Raw genomic sequence first — 12190 nt, 5'->3', positions numbered from 1 at the left:
TCACCTACCTCTTGCTTTAGAGCCTTTAGCCTCGCATCCATCTCAACTGGAGATGCTTCTTTGTGAAAATCATGCAAAAATCTTGCACGTAGAGCCGGCCATGCCTGTCTCGGCTCAATCTCCAAAGCTTCAAACCACAGTTTGGCCTTTTCACCCATCACCAACGGGAAGGTTTGCATCTTGTTGTCCTCATTAGGCATTCGCAAAGACAACATGTACAATTCAAAATTTGCAAGCCGTTCGTCTGGATTCTCTTCATCTATAAAAATGGACCATAGCTCGGAATGCCATCCTTACCAATACGAAAACCTATATTTTTTCCTTCACAGATGGGAGCAATCAGGGTGCTCCTCCGTGGGGGCACCAGAAGATGGATAGGGGGAAGGGGGTACACACCAATGACACAAACAATTTGCCTCTCTACGGCTTAGGGTAAACACGACACCCCAATCCACTTGGGTTCACCTTCAAAAATTCTCTTTCTTGCTAGCAGACCACCGCCTACACACCTCTCGATTCGATCACACTACATTAGATCGCGATCAAACACATGCGCACCTCATGACACACTTCCTAGCTTCCCATACACTTCTTAGCTTCCCACACACACCCAAAGTCTCTTTCTCTCTCTTTGCCACAAGACGCCGCCGGTTCGATGGGGGCACACTTGCCTACACACACACCCGACCCCGCGGACACAAGGACAAGAGCAGTAGAACGGAGAGGGGGAAAGGGGAAAACATGCTTGGAAGCGGGCAATCACTACTTTTACTGTATTCAAGATCACCAAATACAGATAGCCCCATCGGCACTACCTCGACGAGCGCAACAAAAAGAGGCTTCAACAACCCTCATTGATGCCACCAATGTAGTGGAGTCTCTTCCCAACTGCCTTCATTTGTGACTACACCGACTCCATCGAGCTTCCATCGTTCAAAAAAATGAAGAAGAATTGCTTCCACTCACCCCTTCCTTGACAGCCAATGAAGAAAAAGCCGAAAAAATCCCTTGTTTTGCCCTCCACCCCTTGCTCGGAAAAAAAACTTCTCCTTCTTTTTTTTTTCTTCCCTCTCCTTCCTTTCTTCTCTTTTCCTTCTCCTTGTCCCTTTCCCTTCCTTCCTTTCTCCTTTCTTCCTTCTCTTCTTCTTTTCTTCTTCTCTTTACCTTCGACAGAGCCCTCTTTTTGCCTTCCCTTTTTTCCTTTCATAAAAATCCTCCCCCACTTTTAGAAAATATCTCCCCTCCCTCTTTTGCACTCTAGGGGGCAACGACGGCGCCTAGGGGGCAATGACGGTGCCGTTGTTGCTCCCTTGGAGTCTTTAGACTTTTTCAAAATAATCTTTAGGAGAGGGTCCCATGCCCTTTTGCATGAATGCACCCACGTGGGTCGTATTGCTACATTTTCATCTTCTTCGCATAGGCAGTGTGGCACCTGTTGATCAGAGCACCGAGACGCAATACCGGGCGGAAGCCATCTTTGTCGACCTTGATCTGTGCTTGTCTTTTCGCATCCCAATTTTCCTAGGCCCTCAATTCCAAGCCGCCAAAATGGGCAAAAGCATATGACACCTTACTCGGAGTCGTTGCCCCAAACTTCATCTTGGCATAACTTTCCACCTAGATTTTTGGTCGATGATCAATCACTTCCTACCCACTCCACATGGTATGCACTACCCTTGCAAAATATGGCAAGGCCCCAAAACATCCAAATGACATGCTTACCAATACAACTAGGTGGGCACACAATTGGCCTCCGATAAATTTTCAAATGGCCATAACTTGCAGTTTAGAGCGTCGTGTGGCGATCCGAGAAGACGGGCATGCTCCACAAATTGAGCCTTCCAATCCTATTTGCTAAAACTAACCTTGGCCATCTATCCCCATCTGCCCTACCCGTCGGGGATGTGCAAGGCTTCTAAATAGAACTTTAATATCTTTCACCCGGGGGCTCTGTTTGACGAGCCGTGTGGACCGGCTTCTAGAGCACCTCAAACACTTCATTCTAAATTACCAATTTGGCACTTCAAGCACCTTTAACTCTATCCCATCTGGACCATTATTGAGTCTTTTTGGCCTTAAAAACCGCTTTAGACATACATTCCCGCTGCCACTGATCTTCCGTGGACTTTCCCACCTGCTTTAGCTCGCCCCCATACACCTGCTGGCATCCATACTACCGCTTGTCACCCTTCCTGGCACGGACCAACTTTGGCTGCACCAATGCCGTTTGTAGAGAGTATTTGTGTGTGTGACATCTCCACAAAAGAAAGTGTTCGTGTGTGTGTGTGTGTGTGTATGTGTGTGTGTGTGTGTGTGTGTGTGTGTGTGTGTGTTTTTGTGTTTTAACAAGGATAGTATATACAATAATATATAGTTATGAATTCCACATCCATATACCTTTGTCATTTTTTATTACACATAGATTGAATATCAATGCATATTCTGTTGGGATTTCTAAAATAGATTTTGTTCTAATTTCCAAGCATCAAATCTCACAGAAGGAAGAGACCAAAAGTAGATTTGGCATGTTCGTTTGGGCACCAACACGCAGCTGCCTCTTCACTACAATTGTTAACAAGCTCAATAAAGAGAAAAATTGACTTCAATGAGCCTTTAGAGATTCTTGGTATGGTAGTGAAGGATCTTGTCATGAACTTAGATGTGGATGTTATAGAGATGGAGTCAGAACCTTCTGCAAGTCAGGAGGAGACTGCAACCCCCTTGGTTCATGTGCTAGATTCATTAAAGAGAAAGGTGGATTTTTCATCAAGCTTTGTCTATGAGCCACCTACAAAGGAAACAAACACAAAAGTGAAGATGAAAAAAGAGACAGTTATTGTGGAAAAACCTTCAATCATAGATGAAAGGCTTTTTGACTTTGCAATATCTACAAGAGTTGATGATAAATTTTATAAGGTGTGTAGAATCTTTATGCAACCTTTAATCCTGATGAGCTTCTAGCTCAGTGCATTGATTTCTTAGAGCCTAAAAGAGAGAGGTTTGACCTGGAGGTGCAAAAGGGCAAGGTCATTCTTGATGACGTGGTGGTTGTTCACTTTAGATATTGTGATCCCAAAGGAGGTTCCTACATGAAATACAATCCAGTTGCCATTGTCATACAGACCCTTGTGGTGCCCTATGCACAAAAAGGAGTGCAAGCTTATCTAGGTGTCCTTTGGATTTCCTTTCTATCTGAATATACTATTTGCTAGTATTATGAAAAATCTCGTGAAATCATGGAGGAACACGATCTTCCACAAGATGAATAAGAGGACATCAAGAAGGACTACAATGAAGTGGAAGAGATAGAGGAGGCTATTAACTTTGAGGCAAAAGCAAAGGAAGTTGAACAATGCAAAATGTTGTCTGTGAAAACATCAAAATCAAGCTACCGTGGATGTGATTGGACTCAATGAGAAACAAGTTGAGTTGATGCTTCTAGGCATGCCAAAATTTAGATTTGGCAGTATAACATACATTTTCCTCCATGACATTCAAAGTATCCTCTGTCTAAGGGAAGCCTTTGCACTAGAGGCTCCATCTCCAAATTCCACAAGGAGAGGAGTAACACCATTTTAGATAATTTGGGAAAATCCCGTTTCCCAAATTCTAAATTTGTATGCTAGGATTGTGTTATTTAATGATTTCTAAGCTCTTGTTTCCTTTAATTTAGATAAATTATCATGATTGTATGAGTCTATTTTAATTTCTCTACTATAAAATTTAAGAATAAACCTCCAATATAGTTTTTGGAAAGAGGATTTGTATGACATCAGTGCTTTTCAAAATTCAACAAATGCTTCTGGAAGTAGCTTCTCAAAAAATGAGGTGTCAAAAAAACCAATCGATATGATTTTAAAGCAGCATATAGATTGATTACAGCAATTAAAAAAGATAATATGTAAAGGCAAATACTATTAAACACTCTTGTCATAATTTGGTGACCTTAATCCATGTATAACAAAATACTTGGTCATGGTTTTGTAGTATGCTATCAAGTTTTAAATACACGATAATTTAAACAACATTCAAACTAATATTTCACACTTAAAAAGTCAAAACAATACTATATAGTATCCTATGGCTATAAGACCATGAGATGCCATCTATTGCACCTATGGCCTTAAGGCCATATGGTGCTCTTTGTAGACATGTCTATGACTTTAATATGTCTCTTTATGACCTCAAGGACATAGGGTTAGGATTGTTAGTTGATCCCAACATATAAATAGGTCCAGTCCTTCAAAGCCATATGGGACTTTATTTATGTGCCACCCTATGTCCCTAAGGCTGTAGGTTGTCTTAGGGCCACAAGATGTTGTTTATGCCAATAAGAAACCCTTCTATGCTCTATGTTGACACACTATGTCCCCAGGTGCACAAGGTGTGCCTCGTATGCTAGTTAGAAACCCTTTATTCTATATGTTGTCACCATATGGCCTTAGACCATAGGGTGCCCTCTGTGCTAGTAAGAAATCCTCTATACTCTGTGTTTGCACCCTATCGACCTAGGGCCACAAGGTACCCTCTATGCTAGTAAGAAATCCTCTATGATCAATATTGAGACCATGTGGCCCCAAAGCCATAGGATATCCTCTATGGTAGTGATAAAAACCCTCTATGATCTATGTTCACAAACAATTAAAAAATTTAAACAATACTATAGAGTATCCTATGGCCCTAAGACCATAAGATGTCATCTATTGCACCTATAATTCCATTTGGTATTTTATTTAACTATAAAAAGTTAGATGAGGCACTTACTTAGATAAACTATCATAATTCTAACTTTGAAATTATTTCTTAACATAAAACTACAATATAAAAACTCCTAATATAAGTTTGTGCCAAAGAATCAATGTTAAGATGAAGATTTTTTACATCAAGTACATGCTTTAAAACTTCACTCAAAGGTTTTAGAGATGGTGTCTCAAAAAAAGGAGGTGTTTAAAAACACCGTTTGATGTGAATAATACGAATTGTATACATTGATTATGTCAAAATAGTATAAAGGATAAACATAAAGATTACCACCAACTTGACAGTTTCATAAAAATGATGGTCTTCATTGCATGTACAATAAAAGACTAACTAGAAAGAGTATGATATCTCCAAGATTGAGGGTGTTCAAAAAACACCGTTTTGTAACACTACCAAATGTCAAGAAATTCTGATTGTTTGGATCACTTAATAAAGACAATTAATAAGAAGAAAAATTTAACAATACCATAGTAGCATCAAACAATGAAACCAAAAAACTTGAATGAGAGAAGTCTCCTGACAATAGGATGCACTCCATTAAAAAAACAGCTTAAAGATGTTTCAAGATATCCCACAACATTCCATCAAGTTTAAATTTTGAAAAGTACACATTTCCAAATACTTGGTAGATGCTATTTAGAATACTTAACTAGTACACTTAAAATGGCCTCCTTCTCTTGAGATTTTGAGTCCTTTGAGACATATAACATTGCATTACATAGTGAGTCTCAAGATCAGGATGGAACATTACAAAATTTCTTATGGTATAGTCTCTCTTATCTTTAGCATACAACCATCCACATAACCATGGAACAATTTCATCTTTTAAAAAACTTTGAAGCAATTGAGTAGGTTGGTTCCAAAACTTTGGAAAAATCATATAAGTTCCTTGCATATTCCACATCACTCAATATGGACTATCATCAAATATTATAGTGTTGCCCCCATCTAAATAATCAAATAGCATCCATATGGTCAAAAGATTTTTGTGATAGGCTCTTTTGTAACCGATCGTGAAATTTGAATTTTGGTAGCACCGGTTATCCATAATCATCTTGAATTTGTGACTTTGTGTAGGAAAATAGGTCTTGATTATGTGTTGAGCTTTTTGTAAACAATGGTAGCTCCAAATCCAAACCTCAAAGAAATCAAAGAAAAATCTTAAGAAATACTCTGCATCTGGACGCACCGCATACACCTCATTGTTATTTTTGACAATGCACATGTACTTGGTCCAAGTTGGCCTTGATTGAAGCTCAAATGTTGCAAGAAGCACACTCTCTAAATCCAAGATAAGCGTTCTTTTGTCCTGTTTGAAAGATGTTGGTAGATAATGAAACCATTGCTCTTGGTTTGAATGTGATATTTGATGTAATATGAAAGGGAGCTCCTCTATTTTGTGATAATCTAATAGCAAAACATTTTTTCTTAGAAGCCCTGAAATGATTTTAAAAAAAAAAGTTAATATAGAGATCTTAAGTGTGTTGAAGACCTTAGGGACATAGGGTACTAATTTGTGGCTACACTTAGTAAGTCCTATGCAAGAACACATGCCAAACTATGACCCTATGGCCTTAGATTCATAGGGTGTTGAGACCATAAAGTGAAATTCCCCCAAGGACATATAGGGTGAGATTTGACCTTATGAGCATGTAGATTGTCCTTGATGGCACAATGAACTCAAATTTCAAAGCAAACAACTATAAAAGCTTTGAAAAAAAAGAGCATTTGGCACATGAAACTAAGAAGTTACTTATAGTATTGAAAGACAATTTAAAAAACTATTAATCATTTACATCTTCATATATCTTGAAACCCTATACACTCTAACAAAGTCTCTGAGTACATAAAGATCTTTGTAAATGACAAAATGTTACAAAACATTGCTCCATCATTTCTTGATATAGGGCTATTTGAGATCATACGGAATTTTTAGATGCTTTATATAATTCCTGGCTTCATGTACTTTGATCACAGGCTCATTGTATCCCAATTTTTGGGCAAGCATGATTGCTTCTGTACCTTTCAAGGCTGATAATGATTTGATATTCTTTAAGACCCTTACTTTTTGATCACGTGCTGAAAGTTTCTTGTCTTGACTTTGAGTGGACATTCCACTAGTGCTAGATGTTGTAACTTTCTCATTGTCGTGAAGAGGACGAGAAACTTCTGGTAGCCTTCCCATGGAGTAGGTTTTTCCTAGAAAAATTAGATTTCTCTCCTCCCACTCTGCAACAACCTTGTGTATACGGTTATAAAGCTCATGACCTTGAGCAATGGGTGCTCGTCCATATAAATGAGACCTTGTAACTGTGCGAATGTCCTTAACATGATTGAGAGCTTTGATATATGGTAGCAGCTCCCCAAGGAGGATATTATCCTCCTCATCATCAACATTAAATGATGGTTGAAAAATACAATTCAATGCAGGATTCAGACATCCCTTTAATGATTCATCATCTACATGAAGCAATCTTCTTGCATCAAGCCCAAATTTTGATGATGCAATAGCCTGCGGTTTGAAAAGTGCTTCTACTCCTGGATTATCTAAGCGAGTGATCCTTGATTCAACGCATGATTGACATTGGCTTTGCCCCCAGATCATAAAGAATGGAATTTTTTCTTTAGCTTCCTTTTCTAAAATCTTGATGATGTCCACAACATGCATGTCATTAGCAGATGACCATATCCCTACATTGAAATTGCTAAATAGAGCCTTTAAAAACTCAATGCATCCTGGACGAAGAACAATATGCTCATATCCAAACTTTAAGCTCTTCATTTTCTTGGACTTTTGCCAGCATCTCCTTAGGAACAATCCACACAAGCTCACTATTATAGTCAGCATTGGTTTGTTAGTGGATGGAAGGTCTGACTCACCATGCACTTCGATTTCCAAATCCTGGGGTGCTAAAATATTTGTGTTGGATTCTCCTTCTGGCATTGCACATGTTCTGGAACTTCCATTTCCTTCTACTTCCATTGTAGTGTCATGCAATCCAATTCCCAACTCTTAGGCTACTAGAATATTTTCATTGGATTCTTCTTCTTCCCTTGCATATGTTCTAGAACTTTCACTGTCTTCTTCCATTGAATTACTCTTTAAATTTATCTCCAGTCGTTGTAGCAGTTGACCTTCAAAGACTTGTAGATTCTTGTCATTTTTGTCAGAAACTCTTTGATTGACATGGAGATTAATAGAATCTTTCTCAATAGGGTCAATGGCATCAGCATCCTCTATACCAACAATCTCGAGTAAAACTTTGTCAGCCGTAATATCTTGTTGAAGGACTGCAAGTTTAAACAACACCTAATTTTAGATTCCAAAGTATCTAGATTTTGATAACTCTTTTTTGTCACACTCTTAGAAAAAACTAATCGCAAATAGCAAATTTACTAACTGACAACACATCTACAATGAATTTATTTTTATGCTCCTTATTGTCTAGATATTCCTAATCTTTATCTAGCTACATTAGTTCTTTGTCCATGATGGTGGCGCCTAGAAGTATACTTGGAGAAACATTTATGCCTTTAAGCTCTAGAGAAGAGAACATAGGGAACCCTATGTCCCTTGAGATTGTACATTGCCACCCTAAGGCCCTTGGGCCACAAGGTCTCTAGATCGGACATAGAGCACCATGTGATCCTATGGCCATAGTGCCATATATATGTTTTGGAGATCCTATGGCCCTATGGCCATAGGATCTTCAATAGGAACATAGGGAACCCTATGACCCTTGAGATTGTACATTGGAAACCTATGGCCAGATGGGACATTGGTCACCCTATAGTACGATGTGAGACCACCCTATGGCCTTATGGTCATGGGGTGCCTTAGGGCCATATGTTACTCTTTAGTATGAGGTGAAACCCTATGTAGCCACACCGTGTCTCCCCTTCTAAAGATTCAATGTCTAGTTTTATTTTAGTGACTACAAATGAATTTAAATAAACTTTATTACACCATATCTTACAAGCACATATAGTGTACACTTTCTTTCCCACCTTCTTGCCTCTCTTTTTTTCCCATCCTCCTGCAACTGAACCCTAATCCATCCTCATACAACAACGTGCTCTACTCGTCCTCTTACAACGTGTGCCCAACTCCCTACAACCCAATTACAGGTATCCATAGTTTCAGCATTTTTTGTAGTTATTGTCTTTTGCATTTGTAGGTTTATAATTTTTTGTTGTAATAAGAGATTTTTGCAGTTAGAGTTTTACAATTTTACAGCATTAGGTCACTTATGAGGAGTTTTCTGTTTTACATATTTAGGTCCCTAATAAGAGTTTTTCGTTTTACAAATTTAGGTCCCTAATTAGTGTCTTCTGTTTTATATTTTTAGGTCTCTAATTAGAGTATTCTGTATTACAGTTTTAGATCTCTAGTTAGAGATTTTCTGTTTTATAGTTCTACAGTCTACAGTTTTACACTTTTAGAGATGTAATTAATGATTTTAGTTCATTGTTCTAGAGAGAGGTGATTCACAACTTAGCTAAAACATAATTAGATTAAGAACAGTTAAAACCGAATTAAGCAAAAAGATTAGGGTTTCTACAGGTTACCTCTGAGTAAATCTGTGTTTGATGAAAACCGGCTGCAGCAGTAGCAAGCAGTAACTTAGGTGTGTTGAGGCCGCGACGATGATGGTAACAGATCTGTGTTTGGGAGGTCGCGACAGCAGTCCTTCTGTTGAAGGTTGTGGCGATGGCTTCGTGTAGATCTGTGTGCGCGTCACAACGATGGCGTAGAACTGTATGCATAGGGAGAGAGGGAGAGAGAGAGAGACAGAGAAAGACAAGCTCTGTGCAGGTTTCTGTGTAGGTTTCGAGCAAGAAACGAGAGAGAGAAAGAGAGCGACAGCGCGAAAAAAATTGTGGTAGAGAGAGAAAGAGAGAGATAAGGTTAGTTAGGTTATGTTAGAAATTCAAAATTCAAATTTTGAATGTAGGGGTTGTTCTCACGGGTTTGTAGTCGAGATTACTAGAGTTCTAAGCTTTGTGCGAAAATGAGACATAGCTCGTCGGCTCCGAAATTGAAAGAGCTTTATAAAAAAAACAAAAGTTGGTGCAAGGCTTTGTCAATGTCCATATTTTTGTAGTAGGAGTGGAACGACACGCATGAAGCAAAATTTGACTTCAGAATCAAAATTTGCATAGCTAAATTTTAAAAAAATTATCCCAAAAATTGTGCGCTATTTTTTTTCCGATATCAATAAGTGTATTTGAAAACCCATTATGACAAATTTTTTCGTAGCGTAAAAAATATTTTTTAATTATTTTTTAAATAATTTTTAAATAAATTTTTTTAATTTTTACCACTTGCAGATATCCCTTGAATGGCCGAAATTATTATGAAGACACCTCAGCCACCCCTGGGCTCACACCATAGGATGACAATGTTGGAGGTCAAGGATCAAAGCATGCACTCAGTTCCATTTGAAAATCCTATGTCCTAGGGTTTTCTTCTTCTATCTTGTGAGATCCTTGTGGCCCTACGGTGGCAATGTGAAAGCTTGTGGACCTAGGGCCATAGGGTGGCAATGTATAAGCTCAAGAGACATAAGTTGCCCTATATTCCATTTGGAAATCCTATGGCCCTAGGGTTTAGGGGAGACAATAGATAAGCTCCAATACATAGCCCTATGTTCTAGTTGGAGATCCTATGGCCCTAGGTCCACGACAATGTATAAGCTCAAGAGCCATACGTTGCCCTACTTTGTAGTTGGAGATCCTATGGCCCTAGGGTCATTGGGTGGCAATATGTGAGCTCAAGGGCCATAGGGTGCCACATGTACCATATGGAGATTCTACGGCCCTAGGGCCATGGGGTGGTAATGTATAAGCTCAATGGCCATACATCGCCTATGTTCCATTCGGAAATCCTATGGCCCTAGGGTAATGGGGTGGCAATGTTTAAGATCAAGGTCCATACATTGTCTATGTTCCATTTGGAAATCCTATGGCCCTAGGGTCATGGGGTTCCACATGTCCCATATAGAGATCCTATGGCCCTAGGGCCATGGGGCTGCATTGATATCTTGGCCACCCTTTAACCCGCACCCTTGAGCTTAGGGGCCTTAGGTTCTCTTATTGTATGTTGTGAGATCTTGTGGCCCTAGGGCCATAGGGTGGCAATGTATAAGCTCAAGGGCCATACATTGCCTTTGTTCCATTTGGAAATCCTATGGCCCTAGGGTCTTGGGGTGGCAATGTATAAGCTCAAGGGCCATAGGGTGCCACATGTTCCATATAGAGATCCTATGGCCCTAAGGCCATGGGGCTGCATTGATATCTTGGCCACCTTTGACATCGTGGCCATAGGTTGTCTTTTTGTATGTTTTGAAGTCTTGTGGCCCTAGGGCCATAGGGTATCAATGCTCACACCCTTGGGCTTAGGGCCATAGGTTGTCTTTTTGTATGTTTTGAAGTCTTGTGGCCCTAGAGCCATAGGGTGTCAATGCTCACACCCTTGGTCTTAGGGCCATAGGTTGTCTTTTTGTATGTTTTTAAGTCTTGTGGACCTAGGGCCATAGGGTGTCAATGTAAAATCTCAAGGGCCATACGTTGCCCTATGTTCCATTTGGAAATCCTATAGCTCTAGGGTCCTGGGGTTGCAATGTATAAGCTCAAGGAACATACATTGTCGTATGTTTCATATGCCGATCCTATGGCCCTAGGGTCATGGGGTTGGAATGTATAAGCTCAAGGGCCATACATTGTCGTATGTTTCATTTGGATATCTTATGGCCCTAGGGTCATGGGGTGCCATAGGATGTATATATACTTGACATGAAACTCCGTGAGGTGATCTCGAGGACAACCCTATGGCCTTCAGGCCTTAGGGAGCTAATATAGAGAAAATATGCTTTATACCGGTGTGAGCGGGATGAAAACACACACAGCGCCTCTATAATGACCCGACACACACTCTTGGAATGATACACACACACACACACTATGGGGCACCACTCGGCTTATACAAACCGCCTGGCCGAGACAGGAAACACACACAAGGAGTGAGAAGAGAGAGATTCCCACTTTCCCACTCACCACTCACATACACACACTCACACACACACTCTCAATTCAGCTCAAAGGAGGAAAATTTGTGTTGGTTAGACTCAATGAAGCTCAGCCCAACACCAATGGGACAAATAGGTTACACAGTATTGAGGAAATACACCAGATACAACCACAAAGTTAACCAGAGGCTTCACTCATCAGAGAAGATTACACAGAAAAATAGAAGAAAATCTGTGAGGAATTTGGAAAAATGGACAACGCCATTGCGTCCGGAACGGCTCAAAACCCCACCCTACAATGTCACAGCGCTCAAATCCGACCTCGGATGAGCAGTTTAGGGCCAAAAAATACTCCAAAATGAGCAAAAACACATTTGCGGCTGTTCCTCCTCTCTTCTCCA

This window comes from Adiantum capillus-veneris, chromosome 6 (assembly GCF_014529385.1).
Source record: "Adiantum capillus-veneris isolate H3 chromosome 6, ASM1452938v2, whole genome shotgun sequence".
Classification (NCBI taxonomy): domain Eukaryota; kingdom Viridiplantae; phylum Streptophyta; class Polypodiopsida; order Polypodiales; family Pteridaceae; genus Adiantum; species Adiantum capillus-veneris.
Note: the sequence above shows the minus strand (reverse complement) of the source record.